General features: G+C 32.4%; 1 protein-coding gene across 7 annotated transcripts in view; it reads right to left on the bottom strand.

Moving 5' to 3' along the window:
• Window positions 1-16,782, bottom strand: part of LOC129808115 (eye-specific diacylglycerol kinase) — a 221,359-nt gene that overhangs the window by 175,469 nt on the left and 29,108 nt on the right. For 2 of the 7 annotated variants that reach the window (XM_055857835.1, XM_055857834.1), the window contains exon 1: window positions 1,278-1,573. The exons of 3 other annotated variants lie outside the window; for them this stretch is intronic. The gene's annotated coding sequence lies outside the window, so the exon portion shown is untranslated. Of the gene's footprint in view, window positions 1-1,277; window positions 1,574-16,782 lie in introns of those variants that run through there. 2 more of the 7 variants (XM_055857836.1, XM_055857840.1) reach the window with 1 other exon arrangement.

A 16,782-nucleotide genomic window follows, 5' to 3' on the forward strand; every position in this document is an offset into this window, starting at 1 on the left:
AAATATTATCCACAACGTATAATTAAATTTTTTTTTGTATTTTTTCGCACTATTACTATATGGTAAAAAGGATTTTTTCTTTTTTTCTAACATATTTCACCTTCTCAAACCCCTCAAACCACATCAAACCTAGTAATTTTATTCGTGAAAAAGGGCTTTCTCACGTCTTTTTTCTTCACCTTTATACCGAACTGTATGTTCATAGCAATGAATATAACAGAGCATTAAGGTAGGGGAAAGTGCTCTTGTTTCGTACAATCCCAAGCTTCGTAATAACTAAATATTTTCTTACGTTCCTCAATAAATGTGACTCATTGCACTCATATTTTAAAAACTAGGCGAAATTGTCCAGTTTTTTTTAAAAATATATTACGGAGTCACATTTATTGAGAAACATAGGAAAAATTTACTCATTAGAAAGCCCTGGAATCGTATAAAGCAGGGGAACTTTCCCCTATAATACCTCTTGAACTTCTTTCTTTTCAAACACAATCTCTTACCGCCCATTATGAAATAGGGTAGATTTACAATACGATGTTGAGGGAGAAACAAAAAGAAAAACATTTTAGCCTTACCAAGTGTATGTTCAACAACAAACATTCATTTATTGAGAAAACAAGCGAATATATAAAAGATAAATTCTGTATGTTGTAACTTCACAGCTAAGGTAGCAATATTTCTTGCAAAACAATCTTCCCGGAAAAAAAAACAACACCAGAACACGCCTAATAAATAAAAGACGGAAAAGCTACATGAGAATGTTCAATGTATATTTAAAAAAAAATCCTCCCTAAAATATGCTGACATATTAAAAAAAAAATGTATGTGAATTTAATTCTCCCTTTTACACATGTTGTCTGTTACAAACAGGAAGAACCTGTCAAAAAAATTAATTGATTGCAAAGAAATAAGATATCGTCATCGCATCACACTTTAAGCACAAAATTATTTTATATAAACATGATAAAATTTATCACGTGAAAACCATTGAAACGTTATTCTCACACAATTTTGTCTATTTTCATATCTCAATCACTTTCATTGCAAAAAGCATTATCGTTAAAAAATCGTTCAACTATGAAATTTTATCTTTTCAAAAAAAAAAAGTATCAAAAGACTAAACGATTTTCCTCATCAAATTTACAAATTTTAATATTTACTTAAATCATTGTTAATGGGATACAAGAGAGAAAACATGAAAGAAAAACTAATTAATTGATGACTGATATATTTGAGGAATAGAAAAAAAAAACATGTTTAATTTTTAAGATATACACCAGAAACATGATTTAAATTATTTCCTGCTTTCTTGTCTCTTGGCGACTTTACACGACGAGAGAATTGTGTGCACTAACATTAGGCATACGCTCAACCACCTCTCATAGCTCTCCAATTTTTGAGGAAAAACTCATGCTTGATACTTTCCTCTCTATGAAACTCCCTACAAACAGTTCAAAACACTCAGCGAGAGAAAATGTGAGAAAATCAAGAGGAAAAGCCAGAGTAAAAGGAGAAAATAAAATATATATGCCTATACCATTATGTTGCACAAAATGAGAGACTTTGAGAAGCCAAAACTGTATATATATACCTTTACATATATGTATAAACTTTCATAAATTAAACATTCGGAAAAGCACAAAACAGTTTCCCCAAAAGCTCTCTCTCTCTCTCTCTCTTTCTCCCTCTCCTGCTCTCTCAATTTTCCTCTCAAGAGGGGAAATTAAACAGAGAAAATTTTACAAACTATAATATCAAAACAATCACCACCCCCATACGCGATCTAACATTTATATACAACACATGACAAAAAAGTTGAGTTGAAAAATCTCGTAAATCAATTCCACTTGGATACGGTCAATAACATTTTTATCCAGAGTAATTTTGCCTGGAGTATGGTGCTGAGGGTAGGTGAAAAAAACAGCAAAATGTATCGCAATTGAATTTTCTTTGGAATCACAAAACAATCCGCAGGCTAGAATTATAGCATATCGTTTTATTGTACAGGTAGATATGTAAGTAGATACATACGTATATATCGCACGGTAGATATTTTAGTGGAACACTGAGGAATTGCCTTTTTTTGTTAGATAGATAAACTTAAATATTAGTAATATTTAAGCTAAACTTTTTACTCATATAGGGGAAAACACGGTACTTTCGGACGACTCAATCTTCAAATAAGTCAATCTTTTTTCTATGTTCATAATGGATTTGACCCATGGCTCTTTTCTGGAAATTTGAAGCATCGGAATAGGTAGGGGAAAGCGCGCTACCTTCGGACAACTCAAACTTCGGACAATTCAATTTTTTCTCTATGATCCTTATGGATTTCATCCATAGTTCTTTTCTGAAAATTTGAGGCATTGTACTAGCTATTAAAATATAATAATTATAATGAACCAAACCAAATTCATTTATAACACATTGAAAAAATTATTTGTGCGAAGCATAAATCGTCCGAAAGTAGCGTGTTTTTCCCTATTAAAATATAATAATTATAATAGGTTAAATTCATTAAAAACATATCGAAAAAAAAATGAATTGTTCGAAGCTTGAGTCGTCCGCAGGTAGGACGCTTTCTCCTACTAAAGAAAGTTCGAGATGCACTGGAGGAAATTTAAATAGACTGGGAGAGACTGGGGCACATTTAAACACTTTGAATAGTTGCGAATTTGAGGTGATTTTCCAAGCACAAAGTGATTTTTTGGAAAACATTTCTAAGCTCATGTTTTACCCTTGGGTATAGGCGTTTCATCGAGGGTAATGTGGATACTGGAAAACAATTGAGTTTTCCATAAAAATAAAATTTGTGTCACTGCATTTTTCTCTTTTCACAAAATACCTGGGGTAGAAGTAAACACTTTCTTGGGATGATGTAAACACCCTTTTTTCCACCCTTGAAATTAACTTTGCACCATTTTCAATTATTTTAATTACTTAAGAGATATTATAAAGACTGTTTGTTTTTCAAAAAATCACTACACTTTTTACAAAGAATAATTAAAATAGCAAAAAAAACTAAAAGCATGCAAATTAAAGACATTTTGCAATGGATTTTCCCAATATTTTGACATCATGTGACTTCTTATTGAACACAACGAAAAATTTCCCACCATGAGATAGAGCTGTTAAACGAATGAAATGAAAAAGAAGAACACAAAATATTTTGCCATTCATTCTACACTAGCGACATCTACAATTACGGGGAAATTGTCTGTTTACATCTACCCCAAAATGCTGTTTTCTGACAAATTATTAATTCTTTTAAAATAATGAGAATCTGAATTTCTCTAGTAAATGCATTAATATAACCCTAAAAGATGTAGGAAAGAACTGGTATTGATACATTTCGATTATTTTAGACAGTTTTTAATTTCCAGGTGGAAATCCAAATGACCAAAATAATCTAAATATCAACATATTCAGGAAAAATGATTTTTATTTTTAAAGTATTAGGATTTTATTGACCAATTCATCTGTGGACATACATCCCCATGGTATCTATGAATGCTTATGGGTTTTATCCTCTGGAGTCTTAAAATTAATGAAAAAAATCACAGTGTTTACAACTACCCCTGTTTACAACTACCCCAGTCCCTCCTAGGTATTTTTTGAAAAGCATGTGGTGTGGGTAGTAAGTTGGTCCAATCCGCCTGGTATTATTATGTCAAAAGCAGAGATCTGCCCAAAAATCACTTTTATGATCAAATTTATTTGTGGTTTCAAATTAAGGGCATCAAGAGTGGAAAATTTTATTTGATAACTACAATTTGTGATTGATAGGGGGCTGTAAGATTTAAAAAAAAATGTAAGTACTTATCAAGGATTTCATGCAGCTTTACTTAACATTACAAAAAGAGAAAACGTTATTTAGGAAACGTTATTTATCAATTCATCAAGAAAAGGTACCCCCAGGGACGAAACTAGGCTAATTTCAAAAGTAACCCTGGGCCCAGGAATAACTCATTATTTCATTTGCCTAAAGACCCAGAACACGGATACTCCCCTTTCCGTAGTTCGACCAAGACTATCTAGCTATCCCTACGAATGCTCTCCTGGTATCGAAATACCTGGTATCAAAATAAATGGTATCGAAATACCATTTCAGTTAGGGAACAATTTGCGAATTTAAAAATTATGACCGTTATAACTTTATAGAAAAACTGACTTCTGCAATATCAATGATAAGGATTTGGTAAAAATTTATTGCAAAGTAGTGCCTTCTCTTTATAAACCTTCTCAAATACAGATAGGATATTGAAGTACCAATCACGAAGTAAACGAGTATAACAGAATGACTGATCAACGCCGATCAATCGATCTGATCGGTTAATTAACACCGATCAGTCTCTATGATCGGCTGATCTTGGAGACTATTCTGAAATCCACTGAAAATTTCCGAAGCGCTTTGTCGACAATTGCAGAGAATATTTAAAACTGTAAAAAAAAATCTGAACTTCAATCTTCTGAAATCGTAAAGTTAAACTTGATTGAAAAAGAATAAAAGAAAATCTTAGTTGTTATGAAAATCGAAAAATATTCATAGCGTCTCTAAAATACCCATAGTGCGATATGAACTCTATGAATTTTTCTATACGCTTGTTGATGTTTTTTTGTTGTCATAAGTATCCGACGAGTTTTTCATTTGTCTTTAAAAAATGAAAAACAATAAATTATTTTTGAATTTTCAAAGTTGATGGAATGGAAAATTTATATAAAATATAAAAACCTCATTATGACGTCACAAGCTGAGCTTTAGGAAAGTTTTAGATGGAAAAAATGTTGACATGATATAATTTTATATAAATAAGTTGAACATATTTAAAATTAAATAAAATTTAGAAATATATTCGAAAATTTATGAGAACTAAGTCGATTCTGATGACAATGAGATTTAGAAACGGAAAACTTTATTCAAACTTTCAAGATTTTCTTCAATACATAAAATTGATTTTGCTTTACAATTTCAAGTTTTGCATATAAAATAAAATAAATCTTTCCGGACTTCAGGTGAAAAGGAAAAAGATTTATTTTACAACATTTTTTAAATCTACCATATATAAAAATATTCGTAAATAAATATCACAATACAGTAAGAGTAAATTCTAAAAGTTCAGACAATAGTTTATAGAGCTTAAAAGTCACTGCTGATGTATTATTTGATTTTTTTTTCACTAAAAGTATACTAAAAATCTTTTTTCACAATCATTCAGAATAACTATGAGACTGAATTTCAGTAAAATACAGTAAAGTTCATGAAAGTTCAGTAAAGGATCATGTAGTAGAATTTCACCTGTAAAATATCTTTAAATCTTGACTTCGATTTTGGTTGTATTTCAGTACATACAAAGAGTCCTTGCTATTCAGAGATATCAGTTTCCTTTCAAAGGAATCATCATTTTGCGACAGAATGTACCAACTGGGATTAACGACTATGCAATGGTTAAAATTGAATAAGTAAAGTCTCAATTACAATTCAATGAAATTAATAGTACTGTCAAATTCATTTGCAAATTGAATTTACAAAATAAAATAGAAATATTCTGACAATACGTAAATTATAGAATTGACAAAATTCACAGTAAAGTTCCCTTAAAATCTCATTTAGCATGTGTAAAGTGTTGTGCAAATAGTTCCTCAAAAGGAACATTTAAACTTTCACAATCAATTTCACGTTGAATCGATTAAATCTCATATACTTCATTTGGTGTCTGTGTAATTGCCACATAATTATACGTCTGGGACTTTTTTTTTATCAAGTGAAATGTGCCAATTACAGAACCCCTATATAGATTTTCAAACCCACCCAAATGCACCACTTACGAAGTACCCATAATTTCTACCCCATATAATCTACCCACGCAACCCAAATACATAGAAGTGAATGGAGAATGATAATTTTTACCAAACACCTCCTAGCCCATCCCTCCCTTTTTATATTTTCCACCCACAGTTACCACTCATGTTTCCATTTCACTTCCTATATAATATAATATATGACGGGAGAAATGTGTAAAGAAATATGTAAATGCAGTATGTGGTCTCATATGTCCACTTCTTCACCGTCAACCACATTGAACCAACCACCCTAACAACCCACGGAAATCCAATTCACTGTTCACACTGTACATGTTGTCGCTTGGATCACATATTGTCGTACAATAATTTTTACAATTTTTCAAAAAAAATAAGTGTTAGGTTCCGAAACTTTACTCAAAGAGTGATACATTGCAAGAAACACTTAGTAAACGCACGAGAAAACAAAATAGCCAAATCCGGAAACAAAGTCTTCAAAAACTTTAACAAAGGTAGAGAAAATCAAGAAACTTACGAGAAACATATGAAATTTTCGTGAAAAACTCTTGTCAGCGAGATAATTGCTTTAAGTTACAGTAGAGCCTCGCTATAGGCCATATTTGTTTCCAGATTTGGCACTTGGGTCGCACTATAGTCCATGTCATTTTTTAAAATTATAAACGACTTTTAGTATGGAAATTGCTCGACGGCTTCCACTTTCTTTTGCAATTGTGGTACTTGTCCTCGCTCTCTTCATTATGGATCACAATTATCACAACTACTCAATTAAGTTTGTCAAAAATATTAAAATAATTATGACAACATTGCATGTCGCTTACTAAAAAACATAACCTAACTTAAAATCAGTGTTTAGAAATCAACGCTCGATAAATTGAGCGATGGCCTATAGCGGGGTTCTACTGTACTTATTACATATTCTACAGTGCGTGTCAATAGTTTGTTGCCTAATGTATATTTGAGAAACTAAGTGGAAAAAAATGATAGAAAAATAACATTTCCAAATTTTTCTTTTTGCAAATGAGTTCCCTGTAATCCGTAGATCTTATCTATATATTAAAAAAAATTAAATAATTTTATTTCATATAAAAAAATAATTGTTTTCCAAATGTTGATCATTTTTGAGAAATCAAAAGTTTGTTGCCTCATTTAAAAAAGTAATGCCCAGCGCACAATAACCTTTGTTTCGTAAACATGTTTTCAAAATTTCCCATGAGAATGAGCGAGATGATTAGATCTAGATTTCACTCACTCTTATTGAAATGTCAAAAACATGTTTACTAAACAAAAGTTATTGTGCGTTGGGCATAATTCAAAATGGTCAAAACATGCAGCCAACTTAATGCAAACCAGTTATATTTTGAGTTTACGTCATTTGAGAGGCAAAGTGGGTTTGTACATTTCTATAGTTATCAATGGTAAATATATGTACATAAAAGTGATGATAAATAACAAGAAATCATCTAATTTTTTTTTTTAAATAATTTACAATTTAGGTTAAAAATTCAAAGAAGAAGTCAAAGCCCTACATCAGCTAATACTGTATAAGTACGTAAGTAAGATTATTTAGAAAAAAAACTAAATTTAGACTGTCAGTAAAAGTATTTTCTCTATGAGCCACTGACTGGTGATCTACTGATCCTCGAAATTGATATGAGATATGATTCAAGAGAGCATTGTATGATTTCTTAGTAATGGCTATTAATTTATCAGGTCCTCCTTTTTGTTATTGTTTACGTTTTTTACCCTTTCATTTGCCAAAAAGAAAGATTTTTTCCGATTAATTATTTTGATATTTATTTGCATTGATTCATTTAATTTGAGATAAGGATTTTCAACAAAGGATATTGGTCGATATAAACCGTAATATCTACATCCTTAAATAGAGGGTAGATAAAGGAAGGAAACAAAAAAATGGATAATCCCACAATAAACTCAAAATAATGAGAGCACGCATAGACAATGGACGTCAAGGTGGATATGACTTGCTCACATGAAGCATACGGGTCCCGGTCAAAATCCCGAAAGCCAAAATCCCGAACGCCAAAATCCCGAATGGGCCAAAATCCCGAATGGGCCAAAATCCCGAAAACCAAAATCCCAAATTCTTAAAAGTATCATAGCTACTCCCACAATTGCACCTGCGCTTGCTGGAGGCAAAGGGAAATCTTCTGTGTCTTGGGAAATTATTGTAAACATTTTTCTCCATATAATTCGGGATTTTGACTTTCGGGATTTTGGCTTTCGGGATTTTGGCTGCCACCGAAGCATATAGGTAAATGTAAATGTTACTCAACAAAGCTCTCACGGCATAAAAAAAAATCCTTAATAGGCAAGGCAGGGGATGCCTAAAAGCAAGTTCGCAATAATATCTTTCAGTATATGTTATTAAGCAATAAAGGGTGAAGTGTGATACAGAAAATATTTTAAGAATCTGTCTTGAAGTGTTCTGTAAGGACAAGGACGTACGGAAAAGAAATATGCTTCTTGGGTGAAGTGCTTATACAACACTGGATGATGAAAGCGACAATATATATAATAACATATCGTCTGAAGTGAATATACCGGTATCGGAAAAGTTCTGAGAGGGAATAAAAGACGAAAACTGTGAGAGAATATTCTGAAGGGGCAACGACAGCAAAAGTGGGGCACAAAGGGGTTACTAAAAGGGATGTAAATTTGTAAGAAAAAAAAAATGTGGACGCATGCGTCACCGTGAGAATTGATTGATCAAACTTTTAAATAATTACATCCAGTCTCGTCAAGTCTCTCGTGATCCCACTGACGATGTGTACTTCATTCGACAAGCATGTTTGACTAACAAATTTTTTGACACTGAATCTTCCAAGTGCGAGAGAATGGTCTAAATGAAAAATTCACGAAAGGTGAAAGAGCAGAAAAAAAGCAACAAAATTCATTATTTACACACTGATGATGATGCAATTACGGCGGTGAAGAGAAATTACTCACGGAGGTGTATTTCCTAACTCATCCTTCCTCAGCGGAATCATTAACAAAAAATATCCTCTTCAGCACTTTTTTTTCTTCATTCTCCACCAACCATACTACACTTCTTGACTCTTACCCTAATATACTATATGCTTTTGCGTGGAAAATAAATGAACTTGGCTATCTCATTAAAATAATTTTTATCTCATTTCAAATATATATTATTTTTTTTTACACTCCTCCCATACAAAAAATGTGAAAATACTCTTCATTTAACTCCTAAAGACCCAATGTACAAATGGAAAAATTGAATGAAAGTGAGCTGGAAATAGAGTTACAAAAAGTGAAATAAATACTTGGAATTTTTCCAGCAGTATACAATATATGACAATATAAAGCGGAACCAGAACTTTAGATTGCCTTGTCAAAACCAAGGAATAGGATAAGAAAACTGTATAGGGTAAAAAGTCAACCCTTAACCAATTCTCTTCACTGCATTAACTTCATGACTTTTGATGACATTCAAAGTTGTAATTATGGTTAACCAGATTAAAACTTCCCTTCAGGGATTATACAAACCTTTCAATATATTCCCTTGTGACACAAATCATGATCGTGTGTGACATGTTTTGCTATTCTAATTTCAGTTTTACGACTTAAGCACTAGTAGGGGGAAGTGGGGCACCTTTGAATGTTGGGCACCTTTGAAATTGGGATTTTTCTCATATATTTAAGTGGAACTGAGCCATATCATATTGTAATTCAGCTTCTAAATCTGTTTGTGCAGTCAAATTATATCATGATGAGGCTCAATTTTATTTAAAAATAGGTGAAAAATCCCAATTTCAAAGGTGCCCCACTTTCAATGATGCCCCACTTCCCCCTAATTGTAAAAAAAACAAGGGTGGCAAGGCGTCCAAAGCTTTGCAGAATGCTCGAACTCATGGCTTAGATGTTGTATCTAACAATTATTTTTGCATGATTTACCGTTTACCGGTTCTCAACCGATATAAACTAATTCATAAGTTATTCAAAATATCGCCCAAAATAGCTTAGGAGATTGATCTTAGGTTTTTTAGATCCAAAGATCTAAAACTGATCTTTAGATTAAAATTTATTATCGGTAATGAACCGGTTCAGAACCGATCGGAACCGCTTCAAACTTGTAAAAAATGCCAACACTTTTCCAATGAACCTAAGGGTGGTACCATTCTTTTGAGAAATCCGCTCTCTAGAGCTTTTTAAACTTTTAACTTTAAAAACCTGTTATTATGAATGATTCAAGAGGATTTTCGTATAAAGACGAAATGTCCACCTGGACACAAAACATATCCGAAAATAGAAAAAAATCGCACGACGTCTTTTCGAGCAATACAAAAAAACATGGTCTTGGATGGAAGGGGGGAAATGATTATAATTATAATAATAATGGTGGCAGAACGTTCCATAGAGAAACTTAGGCCTTCCAGCAAGGGGAATACGGAACAGCCATTATTATTTTTTTCTTATATGGGATGAGATTGTCAGTTCTATGCCACGTGAAATCAAGTGAAGTTCACTAATTGCAATTCAAATACCTTTAGCGCCAGAGAAATTTCTAGTGGCCCAAAGGGGATTCGAACCCAGGACAGTTGCATCATAGAGCGAGCGTTCTACCACTTGACCCATTGAATGCCCCAGGGGGAAATGAGGGGCATATTAATGGTCCCAGTGTCGACTAATTTGTGGTGGGGGCCCTCGAAGGTGCCAAGTCTCTATCTCTAACCGTTTAGGCTCTAGACGTGGTAACGGCAAAATTTTCCAAGATGAATTTTTCATATTTCCACAGGCTCTCCGAAAACTTGTTAAAATTATTTAGACAAATGCACTTGTCGAGCCAATTTCTAAAAGTTAATTTTACGGAGATTTTCAAAGTTCCTGAAGTAAGTTTTGTCATACTTGGGATAATTTGTGACATTTTGCTCATGTGAAATGAATAAAATGTCCTGTTGATATAGGAAATTTATTTCTCTACAACCTTGTAGAAAATCATCCTTCTCTTTTTTTTTAAGAAGTGAAAACACGGGATTTTGACCTTTGATCTTCTCCTCCTTTATTCCTTGCCAACGTTTCGAAACTTGATGGCTCCTTCTTCAGGTCTACAATTTATTACTTTTAATATAGAATAGTATTTCACAATTTAACAACATAGAATAGTATTAACAATCATTGGCCGAAAATCATTATATCATTCTGCCCTATCCCAACGAGAAATGTGCTTTAATTTAAGTTGGTCAATATTGCTATTTTCTTTATGGATAATATTCCAAAAAGGCCCAAAATTTCCATAGAATATTCCAAGCATAATTTCTCCCATCTTTCCGACCAAGACTCATATCCACGTTTATGCTGTACACTGTTTTCACCATAACGCTATAATTCGGAAGAGCAACCCATATTCTGATGGATGTTATGGTATGAATACTTCCAAATCAGAAGCAAAACAAAGAAATGTTTTGTCTCATTTTTTAGTAGAACAGTGACTAGGGTAGTAGTTCAAGATAGTAATGCTTTCAGGACAGAATAACACAAGTCACACCCCTCTCCTTCTCCACCAAGACCATGTTTTTTGGGATTGTTCGAACATACGTCGTGTGATTTTCTTTTCATTTTCAGGTATGTTACAGAGATGATTATATTGACTCATTCCTAATAACGGTTTTTCAAGGTCTAAAGATCAAAAGGCTCTAAAGAATGTATTTCACAATTGAAATGCTTCATGTTTGGGCTTGTTGAAAAGGTCTGGAAAGGTACCTGCGTACGTTACACAGCTTCTACACAGAAGTTCTATAATCGCCCATGGAAGGCTTGGCCAAAATTTACCATAATATTTCTCCTTGGCAGACCACGCGATTTTAAGCCGTAAAATTCAAGAAATACAATGTAGAATTTTAGCGGTCAAATTCGCGAAATTATCCACTGGAAAAACTAATTAATACATATTTCTTTGCCTAAAAACGCAAAAGATTATGAGCAAACTTCTCAAACTTTCAAGGATCCTTATTGTCTCCGTGAATTTTCTTTAGTAATTATTTTCAGGCATTTAGAGAATTCTCAGTAAGATTTGGGTAACCAACCTACATTTCGTCGAAAGTATATTTAACATATAAGAATCATTTGTGGTGAGAAGCTCTTTATGAAGTATAAATGGTAATGGTTATTAGGACAATATGGTAATATTCCTCATTCCAGGCATAAAGGAATATTACTAAAAACGTAATGGAGTCACATATTAAAATGAATTCATGCAGACGCAATAATGATCATAAATTTGTAAAAGCATCCCCTAAAATTCTGACAAAAATCAATATGTGAAGCATCACTAATTTCTGTATGCAGTAGAGTAACATTATCACAAAAAAAGTATATTCATCACTATAGTTGAAAAAACATTTTCCACCAAAAGCAAATTATATCAAAATGGTCATAGGGATTGCATTTTCCCTGACACAACCTGTATAAATTTATAGCTGAAGAACGTTTACAAACGTGTAAAGATAAATCCCCGTGGAAAAAAAAGCTTTTCACTAGGCATGGTAATTGAGAACTGCAGGCGAACGACAGTGAAATGCTTTCCGGATGAGTTAATGGATAGGGAATTGCTGGTGGAAAATGAGCAGTTTCAGATTTTTTTTTGCTCCCTGTCCACTCTCTAACTAACACCCCCATATCAATTCAGGGAATACGAGAAATATTATACATACCCAGAAGATAGAAGTGTACCAGTACATTAAAAAAAATAGAACGAAAACATCAAAAGCAAATATAGAGGCGTACTTACTCGGATCTGAAACGAAAGAAAAAAAAATAGGAATTTAACAGTGTATTATAAATTAATGTATTTTTATTTTTCAAATGTCACAGAAAGAGCAATTTATGTAATGCGACAAAATTTCTCTAGTCCCCCTCCGCACCTCAAGACCTTTATGTTCTGGACAGACTTACGACTAAAGTCCAGAGACGATTAAGCTCGTTCATAGCAAAGTCATGACCATGTCACTATAAGATTAATATTAAGATTAATACTTTCTGAACTGCGAGAATGCTAACAAAGGATAGCAAGCAATAGCAAGTGTTTTATCTTGTCTCTCCCTTGTGTTTCGATCGAAAACTCATCGAATTACAGTTGACACTCATGGAAAATTGTTCGAATTGCCTGTAATACGATTCAGAAAGCAATGAATACAAACAGTAATACCTTACTCATCGTATTACTCCACTAGAGTGTATTCTTTCTAACACACATGATACTCCACTTGAAATTTTGCATACTATATACCTCTTTCTCCGGCTCTTCTTAATATTAATATTAATCTTATATGTGACACCACGGCCAGTTTCTGACATAGGGGAAAGTACTCTCCCTTCGAACGTTCATGCCTTCGAATAATGTAAATTTTCTTTTATTTTTCCTAGAGACTTATACACAATTATCACATAATTATTAATAATTGATGAAAAGCTAACTAATATTTAATAAAAATGTGTAAATCTCTTAGGAAAAATAAAGGAAAATTCACATTATTCGAAGGCATGAACGTTCGAAGGGAGAGTACTTTCCCCTACTACAAACGAGGCCTAACATTTACTGGCACTCACAAAACATAACTTTCGTGGGCTTTTATGCCCAGCACACAATAACTTTTGTTTATAAACATGTTTTCAAAATATCCTATGAGATAGAGAGAGATGACTAGATCTAGATCTCACTCACTCTCATTCAAATGTTAAAAACATGTTTACTAAACAAAAGTTATTGTGCGTTGGACATTATGCAGATATGTCTACTGAAATGCATTGATACTCCTTTGTAAATTAAACTACTTCTAACTTTACTTAACAATTCATGTATGACAACAAGAATTATTCACTAGAACGCCGGAATTTGGTTTTAGTCGCGAGATAGCTGCCACCTCAGAAATAATTGCAATTAACAATAAATTACTGCACGTGAACTGAGATATGAATTTACAAATAGTTTTATTTTAAATTGCAATAAAAATATCTGCATAAAAGCTCAGAAAAGCTACAGCTCGTTTGTGCTGTACTAGCTTAGTCGTAAGTGTGTCTAGGGCATAACATTTTTATAAGACATATGTGTAGATGTCAGTCTGCTTATACTTTAATTAAAATATGTAGAGGTCAAACGGCTATAGACAGTGACTTGGGGTTTTCAAGGACACTTCTCATAAGATGATCCTAAGCAAGAGTGTATTTTTTATATTTGTGAACGTTTCACTAGAAAGTTAAAGGTTCACGTGCGATTACTTTAAGAACTACGTAAAGCGGTTACGAAAGTACCTACTATCTACCTACAATATATTTCATAATTTTTAAAAGATTTGCATTGTTTTTGGTTATGTTTTAGAAATTATCCAGACATACATTTCAAGCCAAAAGAAAAAAAAGTGGACATTATGAGCTAAATTTTACAAAATTTTGCAACGTTTCTTCAATTAGGTTTTAATACGAAATTTTTTTGTCAAATCAAAGCATTTTGACAAAAACATTTGACAATGTGTAAAGGTAGGGGTCAAAAGATTCTTTATTTTATTTTCAATTAAGATTCAAAAACTTCTGAAATGAAAAACAAACATGTTTTAAAGCACTTTACTGTTCGCAAGTGCTTCTACCTTATCGATTTTTTATGTTGGTTGCTGTCACGACTGTTTAGCGGTTTTTAGTACACGGCGAGTGCTGGGGAAAACATACGAGACAGGAATCAACACAAAAACAAGTCGATAATGTAGAAGCACTTAAGATCAATAAACTTCTAAAAATCGTGTACATTATTCATTGTAATATCACTATTATTTTACATTTTGGCACAAGTTGGATACTCAATTTGAAAAGCCTGTGAATTCTAGATAAGTTTTAACTACTAGCGATAATAAATCAGTACTAATAGTGATGAAAAATTGCGTCTTTCTCCTGAACAATTTATTTTAGTACATGGCTGTTCTCATGGGTTTCTGCATTATCGACTTTTCTTTGTTTTGGTTCGTATCTTGACAGTTTTCTTCAGTTCTCGTCGTGTACTAAAGCCATCTAACATTCGTACAAAAGAACAAACACAAAGAAAATTCAATTGTGGAGAAGAACTTCAGAACAGTTAAGTGCTAAAAAAAAATATTTTCACTTTACATTGGAATGGCACCATAAGCCGATAGACTAATTTGTTTTATAAGAAATAGCATTTTTCAACTTTTAGATCATTTTTATCATATTGAGAACCAGAAAATAGAGCATCTTTCAAAATTTATCAACTACACCCACCCCTTCATTAATAAAAATAAATAAACTGTGCAGAAAATGGCATTCTTTTAGCACCATTTGCTTTCAAATTCATAAAACATTGCCAGGAAAGGATGATCAATAATTTTCCATAAATGTCATGAAAATATTTCCAAATCCATGAAAATAGTAGTTTGTGTAGGAAGAAAGTGAAGAAAGGGAATGTGTAACATTTACGTATTTTGAGAGTATGAAGCAAAATATCTTCTCACCGACATGGTATGAATTTATTTCACTTTAGATATACAACACGATCCATATTGTTCAATGTTGAAAAATACCAACTTTACTTCTCCGTAATTCTATATAGTACCAATCCCACATTTCCCTTCTCCCTCCCCACTTACCTCAACTACCACTTTATGATATTCTACAATAATATATCAATAAAAAAATCTATATAAAAATGAAACAGATGGTTCACTGTTTGAACCAAAAATATTTTATTCCAAAGAGGAAAAAAAAATAAATTGATTGTTCTTCCGTCAATTGCAGAGGAAAAAAAAAACAATATAATCTCTTAGGAAAATAAACTTTTTCAACAAGAATAGAGTTATGCAATATTAGTTATTTGATACAAAAACAAGTTGTTATGAAGCAAAGGAAAATACAAACAACATTTTCCAGCTGTAATTCATTCAACTGAAAAATAATTAAAATTTATCTTTTAAGCTCCACCATCTATCCTTAGAATATGTATCTTCATTTGCAAAACTATTCGTTGGTGGTAAAACTGTGACGACAGAGCTAAAAGCTAGGAAGATTACTCTAATAAAAAAAAGATACATAGCGAAGTGGAGAAGACTTTGTAGACTGATCGAGTTTAATTATTATTGACAGTTTATTGCTCATATTTCACGCAATTGCATTCAGCGACACTGTGAACCATCAGTTTTACAATTTTTCTAAAATTTAATGAAGAATTAACGAGGAATTAATATCATAAAATACAAAAAGTATTAATACTATTTAATAGAAAAGTTTAGCCGAGACACAAACTTCGCGCACAGTTTATCATAATTTTATTTTATTTTTAAATTACTTTTAACTTTTTTGATCCATTCTTCTTCTACGTGATGGATAAGTTAAGTTGTTAAATTGTTTTTGAGTTGTGTTAAAAATGGCAATGTTGTGTAGGAGAAGGTGAGGTAATTTCACGCATGCATTACTTTCAAAAATAAACATTCCTACGACTAAAAGTAATTGAGCAAATGTTCTGTATATTTTCAAATACAGTAGAGTTCCTCAAATTTGAACATTTGGTGAGTATAGATGACATTTCTCACTCCTCAAATTTGAACAATATTTTCAAGAACGTAACGGAATTCATGCGAAAGGCATTTTCGCTAAATTAAGATAAATAACTTTAAAGAATATTATAAATGTATTCTTTTTTGTGAAATAAATGGAATTTGTTGCGGAAGTTAATATATAATACGATAATATTGAGGAAACACCAGAGAAAAATAGTTCTAGTTCAAACTCCTCGCAAAACCTTCTTCATATAACCTCAAATTTTACATTTTGAACTCAACCGTCGTTCAAATTTGAGGAACTCGACTGTACTCAATACTCAAGAGAAACTAACGGAATATAATAATTAGTTTGAATATGGTTCTTATCCATTCAGCACATGAGTCCTGAAAAAAATCTGCTCTGTGTAACTACCCCATCCTCCCCTAA

This window comes from Phlebotomus papatasi, chromosome 3, assembly GCF_024763615.1.
Source record: "Phlebotomus papatasi isolate M1 chromosome 3, Ppap_2.1, whole genome shotgun sequence".
Taxonomy (NCBI): Eukaryota; Metazoa; Arthropoda; class Insecta; order Diptera; family Psychodidae; genus Phlebotomus; species Phlebotomus papatasi.